The following is a 13,118-nucleotide window of genomic DNA, read 5'->3' as shown; positions in this document are numbered from 1 at the left end:
CGGTGGTCTTCCTTCCACTGATGGCTAAAATCACTGGCAATCAATATGAATGGTCCGTCTTCCACTAACCTACAGGATCTTCTTTCTCACTAGCCATCAGTGAGAAAAACACAACATCAGTGGACAAACACAGCAGCTGTTTCTACGCCAATCTTTTCAACCAAGACATTTTTTTACTGACCACTACTCTACAGGGTCCCATCGCTCACTGACCATTAGCATAAGGGCTCCTTTTTTCCTAAGACTACCAAAGTAAGGTAGCCTTCTTCCACTGACCACTAATCTTTAGTGTCCACTCTTCCTTCATCATCAGTTTAAGGAGGTCTATCTTCCAATAACCACCAATGTAATGTGGTTCTTCTTCCACTTACCACTAATCTAAAGGATCCCTATATTCACTGACCGTAGTGTAAAGGGGGCCTTCTTTAATGTATATGCTGTGAATCAGCTCTACTGTACGGAAGCATAGTCAGCTGTGATGGCCGAGTGGTTAAGGCGTTGGACTCGAAATCCAATAGCGTCTCCCTGCGCAGGTTCAAATCCTGCTCACAGCAAGAGAGTTTTGAAAACATGAGTGTGAAAGGCCCCTACTTCAAATGATGCTCAGTGGACGGTGGTCTTCCTTCCACTGATGGCTAAAATCACTGGCAATCAATATGAATGGTCCGTCTTCCACTACCCTACAGGATTTTCTTTCTCACTAGCCATCAGTGAGAAAAACACAACATCAGTGGGCAAACACAGCAGCTGTTTCTACGCCAATCTTTTCAACCAGGACCTTCTTCTACTGACCACTACTCTGCAGTATGGTAGAGCTGATTCACAGCATATACATTGCAAGAAGGAACCCTTTACACTACGGTCAGTGAAAAAAGGACCCCTTACGCTAATGGTCAGTGAGCGATGGGACCCTGCAGAGTAGTGGTCAGTAGAAAAAGGTCCTGGTTGAAAAGATTGGCGTAGAAACAGCTGCTGTGTTTGTCCACTGATGTCCACTCACAGCGAGAGAGTTTTGAAAACATGAGTGTGAAAGGCCCCTACTTCAAATGATCCTCAGTGGACGGTGGTCTTCCTTCCACTGATGGCTAAAATCACTGGCAATCAATGTGAATGGTCCGTCTTCCACTAACCTACAGGATCTACTTTCTCACAAGGTCATCAGTGAGAAAAACACAACATCAGTGGACAAACACAGCAGCTGTTTCTACGCCAATCTTTTCAACCAGGACCTTTTTCTACTGACCAGTACTCTGCAGGGTCCCATCGCTCACTGACCATTAGCGTAAGGGATCCTTTTTTCCTAAGACTACCAATGTAAGGTAGCCTTCTTCCACTGACCACAAATCTTTAGTGTCCACTCTTCCTTCATCATCAGTTTAAGGAGGTCTATCTTCCAATAACCACCAATGTAATGTGGTTCTTCTTCCACTTACCACTAATCTAAAGGATCCCTATATTCACTGACCGTAGTGTAAAGGGGGCCTTCTTTAATGTATATGCTGTGAATCAGCTCTACCGTAAAGAAGCATAGTCAGCTGTGATGGCCGAGTGGTTAAGGCGTTGGACTCGAAATCCAATAGGGTCTCCCTGCGCAGGTTCAAATTCTGCTCACAGCGAGAGAGTTTTGAAAACATGAGTGTGAAAGGCCCCTACTTCAAACGATGCTCAGTGGACGGTGGTCTTCCTTCCACTGATGGCTAAATTCACTGGCAATCAATGTGAATGGTCTGTCTTCCACTAACCTACAGGATCTTCTTTCTCACTAGCCATCAGTGGACAAACACAGCAGGTGTTTCTACGCCAATCTTTTCAACCAGGACATTTTTTTACTGACCACTACTCTACAGGGTCCCATCGCTCACTGACCATTGAATGGGGAAAGAACAAAAAGAGGGCGCACAGGCCTAGTGCATTACCATAAAAAATGTTTAATAAAAAATAAAGTAGGTGTTGTACTCACAAACGACAATATAGTCAAGGCACATCATAGAAGAACAGCTGGATCAACACCGCGCTGAGTAACAGTCCACAATAGGGAGTTTAGACATCCAAAAGGCTGACGCGTTTCGAGGACTTGCCTCTTCCTCAGAGCCCTGCGTTGGACTTGAAATCCAGTAAGGAGAGTTTTGAAAACATGAGTGTGAAAGGCCCCTACTTCAAATGATCCTCAGTGGACGTTGGTCTTCCTTCCACTGATGGCTAAAATCACTGGCACTCAATGTGAATGGTCCGTCTTCCACTAACCTACAGGATCTTCTTTCTCACTAGCCATCAGTGAGAAAAACACAACATCAGTGGACAAACACAGCAGCTGTTTCTACGCCAATCTTTTCAAATAGGACATTTTTTTACTGACCACTACTCTACAGGGTCCCATCGCTCACTGACCATTAGCATAAGGGGTCCTTTTTTCCTAAGACTACCAATGTAAGGTAGCCTTCTTCCACTGACCACTAATCTTTAGTGTCCACTCTTCCTTCATCATCAGTTTAAGGAGGTCTATCTTCCAATAACCACCAATGTAATGTGGTTCTTCTTCCACTTACCACTAATCTACAGGATCCCTATTTTCACTGACCGTAGTGTAAAGGGGGCCTTCTTGCAATGTATATGCTGTGAATCAGCTCTACCGTATGGAAACATAGTCAGCTGTGATGGCCGAGTGGTTAAGGCGTTGGACTCGAAATCCAATAGGGTCTCCCTGCGCAGTTTCAAATCCTGTTCACAGCGAGAGAGTTTTGAAAACATGAGTGTGAAAGGCCCCTACTTCAAATGATCCTCAGTGGACGGTGGTCTTCCTTCCACTGATGGCTAAATTCACTGGCAATCAATGTGAATGGTCTGTCTTCCACTAACCTACAGGATCTTCTTTCTCACTAGCCATCAGTGGACAAACACAGCAGTTGTTTCTACGCCAATCTTTTCAAATAGGACATTTTTTTACTGACCACTACTCTACAGGGTCCCATCGCTCACTGACCATTAGCATAAGGGCTCCTTTTTTCCTAAGACTACCAATGTAAGGTAGCCTTCTTCCACTGACCACTAATCTTTAGTGTCCACTCTTCCTTCATCATCAGTTTAAGGAGGTCTATCTTCCAATAACCACCAATGTAATGTGGTTCTTCTTCCACTTACCACTAATCTACAGGATCCCTATTTTCACTGACCGTAGTGTAAAGGGGGCCTTCTTGCAATGTATATGCTGTGAATCAGCTCTAATGTACAGAGGCATAGTCAGCTGTGATGGCCGAGTGGTTAAGGCGTTGGACTCGAAATCCAATAGGGTCTCCCTGCGCAGGTTCAAATCCTGCTCACAGCGTGAGAGTTTTGAAAACATGAGTGTGAAAGGCCCCTACTTCAAATGATCCTCAGTGGACGGTGGTCTTCCTTCCACTGATGGCTAAAATCACTGGCAATCAATATGAATGGTCCGTCTTCCACTAACCTACAGGATCTTCTTTCTCACTAGCCATCAGTGAGAAAAACACAACATCAGTGGACAAACACAGCAGCTGTTTCTACGCCAATCTTTTCAACCAGGACCTTTTTCTACTGACCAGTACTCTGCAGGGTCCCATCGCTCACTGACCATTAGCGTAAGGGATCCTTTTTTCCTAAGACTACCAATGTAAGGTAGCCTTCTTCCACTGACCACAAATCTTTAGTGTCCACTCTTCCTTCATCATCAGTTTAAGGAGGTCTATCTTCCAATAACCACCAATGTAATGTGGTTCTTCTTCCACTTACCACTAATCTACAGGATCCCTATTTTCACTGACCGTAGTGTAAAGGGGGCCTTCTTGCAATGTATATGCTGTGAATCAGCTCTACCGTATGGAAACATAGTCAGCTGTGATGGCCGAGTGGTTAAGGCGTTGGACTCGAAATCCAATAGGGTCTCCCTGCGCAGTTTCAAATCCTGTTCACAGCGAGAGAGTTTTGAAAACATGAGTGTGAAAGGCCCCTACTTCAAATGATCCTCAGTGGACGGTGGTCTTCCTTTCACTGATGGCTAAATTCACTGGCAATCAATGTGAATGGTCTGTCTTCCACTAACCTACAGGATCTTCTTTCTCACTAGCCATCAGTGGACAAACACAGCAGTTGTTTCTACGCCAATCTTTTCAAATAGGACATTTTTTTACTGACCACTACTCTACAGGGTCCCATCGCTCACTGACCATTAGCATAAGGGGTCCTTTTTTCCTAAGACTACCAATGTAAGGTAGCCTTCTTCCACTGACCACTAATCTTTAGTGTCCACTCTTCCTTCATCATCAGTTTAAGGAGGTCTATCTTCCAATAACCACCAATGTAATGTGGTTCTTCTTCCACTTACCACTAATCTACAGGATCCCTATTTTCACTGACCGTAGTGTAAAGGGGGCCTTCTTGCAATGTATATGCTGTGAATCAGCTCTACCGTATGGAAACATAGTCAGCTGTGATGGCCGAGTGGTTAAGGCGTTGGACTCGAAATCCAATAGGGTCTCCCTGCGCAGTTTCAAATCCTGTTCACAGCGAGAGAGTTTTGAAAACATGAGTGTGAAAGGCCCCTACTTCAAATGATCCTCAGTGGACGGTGGTCTTCCTTCCACTGATGGCTAAAATCACTGGCAATCAATATGAATGGTCCATCTTCCACTAATCTACAGGATCTTCTTTCTCACTAGCCATCAGTGAGAAAAACACAACATCAGTGGACAAACACAGCAGCTGTTTCTACGCCAATCTTTTCAACCAGGACCTTTTTCTACTGAACACTACTCTGCAGGGTCCCATCGCTCACTGACCATTAGCGTAAGGGCTCCTTTTTTCCTAAGACTACCAATGTAAGGTAGCCTTCTTCCACTGACCACTAATCTTTAGTGTCCACTCTACCTTCATCATCAGTTTAAGGAGGTCTATCTTCCAATAACCACCAATGTAATGTGGTTCTTCTTCCACTTACCACTAATCTACAGGATCCCTATTTTCACTGACCGTAGTGTAAATGGGGCCTTCTTGCAATGTATATGCTGTGAATCAGCTCTACCGTACAGAAGCATAGTCAGCTGTGATGGCCGAGTGGTTAAGGCATTGGACTCGAAATCCAATAGGGTCTCCCTGCGCAGGTTCAAATCCTGCTCACAGCGCGAGAGTTTTGAAAACATGAGTGTGAAAGGCCCCTACTTCAAATGATCCTCAGTGGACGGTGGTCTTCCTTCCACTGATGGCTAAAATCACTGGCAATCAATGTGAATGGTCTGTCTTCCACTAACCTACAGGATCTTCTTTCTCACTAGCCATCAGTGGACAAACACAGCAGCTGTTTCTACGCCAATCTTTTCAATCAGGACCTTTTTCTACTGACCACTACTCTGCAGTACGGTAGAGCTGATTCACAGCATATACATTGCAAGAAGGAACCCTTTACACTACGGTCAGTGAAAACAGGACCCCTTATGCTAATGGTCAGTGAGCGATGGGACCCAGCAGAGTAGTGGTCAGTAGAAAAAGGTCCTGGTTGAAAAGATTGGCGTAGAAACAGCTGCTGTGTTTGTCCACTGATGTCCACTCACAGCGAGAGAGTTTTGACAACATGAGTGTGAAAGGCCCCTACTTCAAATGATCCTCAGTGGACGGTGGTCTTCCTTCCACTGATGGCTAAAATCACTGGCAATCAATGTGAATGGTCCGTCTTCCACTAACCTACAGGATCTTCTTTCTCACTAGCCATCAGTGAGAAAAACACAACATCAGTGGACAAACACAGCAGCTGTTTCTACGCCAATCTTTTCAACCAGGACATTTTTCTACTGACCACTACTCTGCAGGGTCCCATCGCTCACTGACCATTAGCGTAACAGGTCCTTTTTTCCTAAGACTACCAATGTAAGGTAGCCTTCTTCCACTGACCACTAATCTTTAGTGTCCACTCTTCCTTCATCATCAGTTTAAGGAGGTCTATCTTCCAATAACCACCAATGTAATGTGGTTCTTCTTCCACTTACCACTAATCTACAGGATCCCTATTTTCACTGACCGTAGTGTAAAGGGGGCCTTCTTGCAATGTATATGCTGTGAATCAGCTCTAATGTACAGAGGCATAGTCAGCTGTGATGGCCGAGTGGTTAAGGCGTTGGACTCGAAATCCAATAGGGTCTCCCTGCGCAGGTTCAAATCCTGCTCACAGCGTGAGAGTTTTGAAAACATGAGTGTGAAAGGCCCCTACTTCAAATGATCCTCAGTGGACTGTGGTCTTCCTTCCACTGATGGCTAAAATCACTGGCAATCAATATGAATGGTCCGTCTTCCACTAACCTACAGGATCTTCTTTCTCACTAGCCATCAGTGAGAAAAACACAACATCAGTGGACAAACACAGCAGCTGTTTCTACGCCAATCTTTTCAACCAGGACCTTTTTCTACTGACCAGTACTCTGCAGGGTCCCATCGCTCACTGACCATTAGCGTAAGGGATCCTTTTTTCCTAAGACTACCAATGTAAGGTAGCCTTCTTCCACTGACCACAAATCTTTAGTGTCCACTCTTCCTTCATCATCAGTTTAAGGAGGTCTATCTTCCAATAACCACCAATGTAATGTGGTTCTTCTTCCACTTACCACTAATCTAAAGGATCCCTATATTCACTGACCGTAGTGTAAAGGGGGCCTTCTTTAATGTATATGCTGTGAATCAGCTCTACCGTACAGAAGCATAGTCAGCTGTGATGGCCGAGTGGTTAAGGCGTTGGACTCGAAATCCAATAGGGTCTCCCTGCGCAGGTTCAAATCCTGCTCACAGCGAGAGAGTTTTGAAAACATGAGTGTGAAAGGCCCCTACTTCAATTGATGCTCAGTGGACGGTGGTCTTCCTTCCACTGATGGCTAAAATCACTGGCAATCAATATGAATGGTCCGTCTTCCACTACCCTACAGGATTTTCTTTCTCACTAGCCATCAGTGAGAAAAACACAACATCAGTGGGCAAACACAGCAGCTGTTTCTACGCCAATCTTTTCAACCAGGACCTTTTTCTACTGACCACTACTCTGCAGTACGGTAGAGCTGATTCACAGCATATACATTGCAAGAAGGAACCCTTTACACTACGGTCAGTGAAAAAAGGACCCCTTACGCTAATGGTCAGTGAGCGATGGGACCCTGCAGAGTAGTGGTCAGTAGAAAAAGGTCCTGGTTGAAAAGATTGGCGTAGAAACAGCTGCTGTGTTTGTCCACTGATGTCCACTCACAGCGAGAGAGTTTTGAAAACATGAGTGTGAAAGGCCCCTACTTCAAATGATCCTCAGTGGACGGTGGTCTTCCTTCCACTGATGGCTAAAATCACTGGCAATCAATGTGAATGGTCCGTCTTCCACTAACCTACAGGATCTACTTTCTCACTAGCCATCAGTGAGAAAAACACAACATCAGTGGACAAACACAGCAGCTGTTTCTACGCCAATCTTTTCAACCAGGACCTTTTTCTACTGACCAGTACTCTGCAGGGTCCCATCGCTCACTGACCATTAGCGTAAGGGATCCTTTTTTCCTAAGACTACCAATGTAAGGTAGCCTTCTTCCACTGACCACAAATCTTTAGTGTCCACTCTTCCTTCATCATCAGTTTAAGGAGGTCTATCTTCCAATAACCACCAATGTAATGTGGTTCTTCTTCCACTTACCACTAATCTAAAGGATCCCTATATTCACTGACCGTAGTGTAAAGGGGGCCTTCTTTAATGTATATGCTGTGAATCAGCTCTACCGTACAGAAGCATAGTCAGCTGTGATGGCCGAGTGGTTAAGGCGTTGGACTCGAAATCCAATAGGGTCTCCCTGCGCAGGTTCAAATCCTGCTCACAGCGTGAGAGTTTTGAAAACATGAGTGTGAAAGGCCCCTACTTCAAATGATCCTCAGTGGACGGTGGTCTTCCTTCCACTGATGGCTAAAATCACTGGCAATCAATGTGAATGGTCTGTCTTCCACTAACCTACAGGATCTTCTTTCTCACTAGCCATCAGTGGACAAACACAGCAGCTGTTTCTACGCCAATCTTTTCAATCAGGACCTTTTTCTACTGACCACTACTCTGCAGTACGGTAGAGCTGATTCACAGCATATACATTGCAAGAAGGAACCCTTTACACTACGGTCAGTGAAAACAGGACCCCTTATGCTAATGGTCAGTGAGCGATGGGACCCAGCAGAGTAGTGGTCAGTAGAAAAAGGTCCTGGTTGAAAAGATTGGCGTAGAAACAGCTGCTGTGTTTGTCCACTGATGTCCACTCACAGCGAGAGAGTTTTGACAACATGAGTGTGAAAGGCCCCTACTTCAAATGATCCTCAGTGGACGGTGGTCTTCCTTCCACTGATGGCTAAAATCACTGGCAATCAATGTGAATGGTCCGTCTTCCACTAACCTACAGGATCTTCTTTCTCACTAGCCATCAGTGAGAAAAACACAACATCAGTGGACAAACACAGCAGCTGTTTCTACGCCAATCTTTTCAACCAGGACATTTTTCTACTGACCACTACTCTGCAGTACGGTAGAGCTGATTCACAGCATATACATTGCAAGAAGGAACCCTTTACACTACGGTCAGTGAAAACAGGACCCCTTATGCTAATGGTCAGTGAGCGATGGGACCCTGCAGAGTAGTGGTCAGTAGAAAAAGGTCCTGGGTGAAAAGATTGGCGTAGAAACAGCTGCTGTGTTTGTCCACTGATGTCCACTCACAGTGAGAGAGTTTTGAAAACATGAGTGTGAAAGGCCCCTACTTCAAATGATCCTCAGTGGACGGTGGTCTTCCTTCCACTGATGGCTAAAATCACTGGCAATCAATATGAATGGTCCGTCTTCCACTAATCTACAGGATCTTCTTTCTCACTAGCCATCAGTGAGAAAAACACAACATCAGTGGACAAACACAGCAGCTGTTTCTACGCCAATCTTTTCAACCAGGACATTTTTTTACTGACCACTACTCTACAGGGTCCCATCGCTCACTGACCATTAGCATAAGGGCTCCTTTTTTCCTAAGACTACCAATGTAAGGTAGCCTTCTTCCACTGACCACTAATCTTTAGTGTCCACTCTACCTTCATCATCAGTTTAAGGAGGTCTATCTTCCAATAACCACCAATGTAATGTGGTTCTTCTTCCACTTACCACTAATCTACAGGATCCCTATTTTCACTGACCGTAGTGTAAATGGGGCCTTCTTGCAATGTATATGCTGTGAATCAGCTCTACCGTACAGAAGCATAGTCAGCTGTGATGGCCGAGTGGTTAAGGCGTTGGACTCGAAATCCAATAGGGTCTCCCTGCGCAGGTTCAAATCCTGCTCACAGCGCGAGAGTTTTGAAAACATGAGTGTGAAAGGCCCCTACTTCAAATGATCCTCAGTGGACGGTGGTCTTCCTTCCACTGATGGCTAAAATCACTGGCAATCAATGTGAATGGTCTGTCTTCCACTAACCTACAGGATCTTCTTTCTCACTAGCCATCAGTGGACAAACACAGCAGCTGTTTCTACGCCAATCTTTTCAATCAGGACCTTTTTCTACTGACCACTACTCTGCAGTACGGTAGAGCTGATTCACAGCATATACATTGCAAGAAGGAACCCTTTACACTACGGTCAGTGAAAACAGGACCCCTTATGCTAATGGTCAGTGAGCGATGGGACCCAGCAGAGTAGTGGTCAGTAGAAAAAGGTCCTGGTTGAAAAGATTGGCGTAGAAACAGCTGCTGTGTTTGTCCACTGATGTCCACTCACAGCGAGAGAGTTTTGACAACATGAGTGTGAAAGGCCCCTACTTCAAATGATCCTCAGTGGACGGTGGTCTTCCTTCCACTGATGGCTAAAATCACTGGCAATCAATGTGAATGGTCCGTCTTCCACTAACCTACAGGATCTTCTTTCTCACTAGCCATCAGTGAGAAAAACACAACATCAGTGGACAAACACAGCAGCTGTTTCTACGCCAATCTTTTCAACCAGGACATTTTTCTACTGACCACTACTCTGCAGGGTCCCATCGCTCACTGACCATTAGCGTAACAGGTCCTTTTTTCCTAAGACTACCAATGTAAGGTAGCCTTCTTCCACTGACCACTAATCTTTAGTGTCCACTCTTCCTTCATCATCAGTTTAAGGAGGTCTATCTTCCAATAACCACCAATGTAATGTGGTTCTTCTTCCACTTACCACTAATCTACAGGATCCCTATTTTCACTGACCGTAGTGTAAAGGGGGCCTTCTTGCAATGTATATGCTGTGAATCAGCTCTAACGTACAGAGGCATAGTCAGCTGTGATGGCCGAGTGGTTAAGGCGTTGGACTCGAAATCCAATAGGGTATCCCTGCGCAGGTTCAAATCCTGCTCACAGCGTGAGAGTTTTGAAAACATGAGTGTGAAAGGCCCCTACTTCAATTGATGCTCAGTGGACGGTGGTCTTCCTTCCACTGATGGCTAAAATCACTGGCAATCAATATGAATGGTCCGTCTTCCACTACCCTACAGGATTTTCTTTCTCACTAGCCATCAGTGAGAAAAACACAACATCAGTGGGCAAACAGAGCAGCTGTTTCTACGCCAATCTTTTCAACCAGGACCTTTTTCTACTGACCACTACTCTGCAGTACGGTAGAGCTGATTCACAGCATATACATTGCAAGAAGGAACCCTTTACACTACGGTCAGTGAAAAAAGGACCCCTTACGCTAATGGTCAGTGAGCGATGGGACCCTGCAGAGTAGTGGTCAGTAGAAAAAGGTCCTGGTTGAAAAGATTGGCGTAGAAACAGCTGCTGTGTTTGTCCACTGATGTCCACTCACAGCGAGAGAGTTTTGAAAACATGAGTGTGAAAGGCCCCTACTTCAAATGATCCTCAGTGGACGGTGGTCTTCCTTCCACTGATGGCTAAAATCACTGGCAATCAATGTGAATGGTCCGTCTTCCACTAACCTACAGGATCTACTTTCTCACTAGCCATCAGTGAGAAAAACACAACATCAGTGGACAAACACAGCAGCTGTTTCTACGCCAATCTTTTCAACCAGGACCTTTTTCTACTGACCAGTACTCTGCAGGGTCCCATCGCTCACTGACCATTAGCGTAAGGGATCCTTTTTTCCTAAGACTACCAATGTAAGGTAGCCTTCTTCCACTGACCACAAATCTTTAGTGTCCACTCTTCCTTCATCATCAGTTTAAGGAGGTCTATCTTCCAATAACCACCAATGTAATGTGGTTCTTCTTCCACTTACCACTAATCTAAAGGATCCCTATATTCACTGACCGTAGTGTAAAGGGGGCCTTCTTTAATGTATATGCTGTGAATCAGCTCTACCGTACAGAAGCATAGTCAGCTGTGATGGCCGAGTGGTTAAGGCGTTGGACTCGAAATCCAATAGGGTCTCCCTGCGCAGGTTCAAATCCTGCTCACAGCAAGAGAGCTTTGAAAACATGAGTGTGAAAGGGCCCCTACTTCAAATGTTGCTCAGTGGACGGTGGTCTTCCTTCCACTGATGGCTAAATTCACTGGCAATCAATGTGAATGGTCTGTCTTCCACTAACCTACAGGATCTTCTTTCTCACTAGCCATCAGTGGACAAACACAGCAGGTGTTTCTACGCCAATCTTTTCAACCAGGACCTTTTTCTACTGACCACTACTCTGCAGGGTCCCATCGCTCACTGACCATTAGCGTAACAGGTCCTTTTTTCCTAAGACTACCAATGTAAGGTAGCCTTCTTCCACTGACCACTAATCTTTAGTGTCCACTCTTCCTTCATCATCAGTTTAAGGAGGTCTATCTTCCAATAACCACCAATGTAATGTGGTTCTTCTTCCACTTACCACTAATCTACAGGATCCCTATTTTCACTGACCGTAGTGTAAAGGGGGTCTTCTTGCAATGTATATGCTGTGAATCAGCTCTACCGTATAGAGGCATAGTCAGCTGTGATGGCCGAGTGGTTAAGGCGTTGGACTCGAAATCCAATAGGGTCTCCCTGCGCAGTTTCAAATCCTGTTCACAGCGAGAGAGTTTTGAAAACATGAGTGTGAAAGGCCCCTACTTCAAATGATGCTCAGTGGATGGTGGTCTTCCTTCCACTGATGGCTAAAATTACTGGCAATCAATGTGAATGGTCTGTCTTCCACTAACCTACAGGATCTTCTTTCTCAGTAGCCATCAGTGGACAAACACAGCAGCTGTTTCTACGCCAATCTTTTCAACCAGGACCTTTTTCTACTGACCACTACTCTGCAGTACGGTAGAGCTGATTCACAGCATATACATTGCAAGAAGGAACCCTTTACACTACGGTCAGTGAAAACAGGACCCCTTATGCTAATGGTCAGTGAGCGATGGGACCCTGCAGAGTAGTGGTCAGTAGAAAAAGGTCCTGGGTGAAAAGATTGGCGTAGAAACAGCTGCTATGTTTGTCCACTGATGTCCACTCACAGTGAGAGAGTTTTGAAAACATGAGTGTGAAAGGCCCCTACTTCAAATGATCCTCAGTGGACGGTGGTCTTCCTTCCACTGATGGCTAAAATCACTGGCAATCAATATGAATGGTCCGTCTTCCACTAACCTACAGGATCTTCTTTCTCACTAGCCATCAGTGAGAAAAACACAACATCAGTGGACAAACACAGCAGCTGTTTCTACGCCAATCTTTTCAACTAGAACCTTTTTCTACTGACCACTACTCTGCAGGGTCCCATCGCTCACTGACCATTAGGGTAAGGGGTCCTTTTTTCCTAAGACTACCAATGTAAGGTAGCCTTCTACCACTGACCACTAATCTTTAGTGTGCACTCTTCCTTCATCATCAGTTTAAGGAGGTCTATCTTCCAATAACCACCAATGTAATGTGGTTCTTCTTCCACTTACCACTAATCTACAGGATCCCTATATTCACTGACCGAAGTGTAAAGGGGGCCTTCTTGCAATGTATATGCTGTGAATCAGCTCTACCATACAGAAGTATAGTCAGCTGTGATGGCCGAGTGGTTAAGGCGTTGGACTCGAGATCCAATAGGGTCTCCCTGCGCAGGTTCAAATCCTGCTCACAGCGAGCGAGTTTTGAAAACATGAGTGTGAAAGGCACCTA

At 45.2% G+C, this 13,118-nt stretch overlaps 1 protein-coding gene and 15 non-coding genes across 17 annotated transcripts in view; 15 read left to right on the top strand and 1 right to left on the bottom strand.

The window, feature by feature from the left end:
* The window catches only part of ADGRL1 (adhesion G protein-coupled receptor L1), a 584,175-nt gene that overhangs the window by 302,997 nt on the left and 268,060 nt on the right, over positions 1 to 13,118 (bottom strand). The window lies entirely within an intron of this gene.
* Positions 473 to 554, top strand: TRNAS-CGA (transfer RNA serine (anticodon CGA)). Its single transcript has one exon. It is a non-coding gene; the product is annotated as a tRNA-Ser (tRNA).
* Positions 1,535 to 1,616, top strand: TRNAS-CGA (transfer RNA serine (anticodon CGA)). Its single transcript has one exon. It is a non-coding gene; the product is annotated as a tRNA-Ser (tRNA).
* TRNAS-CGA (transfer RNA serine (anticodon CGA)) lies at positions 2,649 to 2,730 on the top strand. The gene has a single exon. It is a non-coding gene; the product is annotated as a tRNA-Ser (tRNA).
* On the top strand, positions 3,241 to 3,322 carry TRNAS-CGA (transfer RNA serine (anticodon CGA)). Its single transcript has one exon. It is a non-coding gene; the product is annotated as a tRNA-Ser (tRNA).
* TRNAS-CGA (transfer RNA serine (anticodon CGA)) lies at positions 3,853 to 3,934 on the top strand. Its single transcript has one exon. It is a non-coding gene; the product is annotated as a tRNA-Ser (tRNA).
* On the top strand, positions 4,445 to 4,526 carry TRNAS-CGA (transfer RNA serine (anticodon CGA)). Its single transcript has one exon. It is a non-coding gene; the product is annotated as a tRNA-Ser (tRNA).
* On the top strand, positions 5,057 to 5,138 carry TRNAS-CGA (transfer RNA serine (anticodon CGA)). Its single transcript has one exon. It is a non-coding gene; the product is annotated as a tRNA-Ser (tRNA).
* Positions 6,099 to 6,180, top strand: TRNAS-CGA (transfer RNA serine (anticodon CGA)). Its single transcript has one exon. It is a non-coding gene; the product is annotated as a tRNA-Ser (tRNA).
* TRNAS-CGA (transfer RNA serine (anticodon CGA)) lies at positions 6,710 to 6,791 on the top strand. The gene has a single exon. It is a non-coding gene; the product is annotated as a tRNA-Ser (tRNA).
* Positions 7,771 to 7,852, top strand: TRNAS-CGA (transfer RNA serine (anticodon CGA)). Its single transcript has one exon. It is a non-coding gene; the product is annotated as a tRNA-Ser (tRNA).
* On the top strand, positions 9,263 to 9,344 carry TRNAS-CGA (transfer RNA serine (anticodon CGA)). The gene has a single exon. It is a non-coding gene; the product is annotated as a tRNA-Ser (tRNA).
* TRNAS-CGA (transfer RNA serine (anticodon CGA)) lies at positions 10,305 to 10,386 on the top strand. Its single transcript has one exon. It is a non-coding gene; the product is annotated as a tRNA-Ser (tRNA).
* Positions 11,366 to 11,447, top strand: TRNAS-CGA (transfer RNA serine (anticodon CGA)). Its single transcript has one exon. It is a non-coding gene; the product is annotated as a tRNA-Ser (tRNA).
* Positions 11,959 to 12,040, top strand: TRNAS-CGA (transfer RNA serine (anticodon CGA)). The gene has a single exon. It is a non-coding gene; the product is annotated as a tRNA-Ser (tRNA).
* Positions 13,001 to 13,082, top strand: TRNAS-CGA (transfer RNA serine (anticodon CGA)). The gene has a single exon. It is a non-coding gene; the product is annotated as a tRNA-Ser (tRNA).

This window comes from Staurois parvus, unplaced genomic scaffold, assembly GCF_062004578.1.
Source record: "Staurois parvus isolate SC_StPar_1 unplaced genomic scaffold, SC_StPar_1.0 ptg001328l, whole genome shotgun sequence".
Lineage (NCBI taxonomy): Eukaryota > Metazoa > Chordata > Amphibia > Anura > Ranidae > Staurois > Staurois parvus.
This window is presented reverse-complemented; position numbering and strand designations above follow the sequence as displayed.